Here is a 1,629-nt window from a genome sequence, read left to right as displayed (position 1 = left end):
GGGGGGGGGACGCGGAATCTTGGTAGGTTTCCGCACCTTTGCTGGGAATGAGCGGGATGGGCTGTGGGGAGCCGAGAAAGCTGCGCCGGGGGAGGGGGGGATAAAGGTCCAGCTGGATCAGGGGGTGCCCCACAGCGGCATCGCCCGTCGCCCTCCGTTCGCTTCCAAGGTTTCCGTCTTCCAGCGGGGACAAAGCCCTGCGAGGCGGGCGAGGGCGCACGGCAAAGGAGGGACCGCAGGCACTAGGAGCAAATCCTCCTGGGACAACCCAAAACTTCGTCCCGAAGATAGCCCAGTCCCGGGCAGCTTTTTGGTTACTAGTACTACTACTAGTTACTAGTACTAGTACTAATAAAAACAAAATAAGAAACTAATAAATGTTCATTTAATAATAAATCTGAGTAAATTCCGGGCGCGGAGCAAGAGCGGGCGAGGTTTGCGACGCAGAAAGGGACCCGCTGGGGCCCGCCGGATCGGGGCCATTTTGTAGGGACCGGGACCGGTTTTCTGGGGTCTCTGCTTTACACAGGAACCGCGTTTCACTCGGGGAGAAATAAGCGGGGTTTTGCGGTTGAGGGGGTTGCGCCGCATACATCGCTGCCTGTCGCGGAGGCCGGGGACCGCGCTCCCGCTTTCGCGGTGGTGCCGAGCGCTGGTAGCACGGCGGGGTAAACGCCCGCTTTGGACAGCAGGGTGGATGATCACATCCCGCAGCCACCGCTCTCTTGAATAGTCCCATTAAAGTCTGCTGCGTTTTCAGATCGGCCCTAGGCGGGATTGTTTACAGTATAACACATCATGTATGAGGTAGGGGAGCGCACAGACCTCTCTTGGTTCAAAGGGCTGTGCCTTGAAGAGAAAAAAATAATCCCCTTATATTTATTTTTTTGACTGAACACACATTGAAATGCTGTGCGCAGCTCGGCTTTCTTCCCTAGAAAAGCGGGCTTTGGATCCCGTCTGGGTAACAAGGGGCCGGTTGTCCGCCTGCAGGGCCCCATACGAGACCCATTGTGGGCGAGACCCGCGGCGTTTTCTGAGGAACGCCGCTTTTTCGGCGTGTGCGAGGTGTGGGGACAAGGGGGGGACAAGGGAGGGGGAGCGTGGCTGCCAGGTGGATCCGGCCTGGAGGTGAAAGCACGCTTGGCCGCTCCCGCTCCTCCTCCCAGCTCCGGCAGCTCCAGCTGGGACGGCTGCAAGGTACCGCGGGCCCCGTGTACCGGTGGAGTCGCCGATCATCCCACTCATCGCACTCAGTCCTGCGGGTTTGGGAGCCCAGCATTGCCTTGGGGCTGGGGAAAAAAAAAAATAATAATAAAAAAAACCCAACCCCCAAACTTCAAAACCCTCAATCTACCCCAAATTACAACAGCGGCAATAATCTGCGAAGAAGTAGTTCTTCAACGCGCCGCCGTGTAAATGCTACCGGCGTGGAACGGATTTCTTTTTCTTTCCCGGCAGAGAAGTAGAGCCGGGCGCCCGGCTGGGAACAGTCACCTTTGAGAGTAAAATTTCTCCGCCAGGACGCGCGTGGGCTGCCCCACGCCTGGCCCCGGCCCGGCTTTCCCGGTGCTCCGCGCATCCCTCCGGCCGAGCCGCGGCGAGGCGTGGGTCGCCAGGAGGGGCATC

This window comes from Egretta garzetta, unplaced genomic scaffold, assembly GCF_000687185.1.
Source record: "Egretta garzetta isolate BGI_Z169 unplaced genomic scaffold, ASM68718v1 scaffold85, whole genome shotgun sequence".
Lineage (NCBI taxonomy): Eukaryota > Metazoa > Chordata > Aves > Pelecaniformes > Ardeidae > Egretta > Egretta garzetta.
This window is presented reverse-complemented; position numbering follows the sequence as displayed.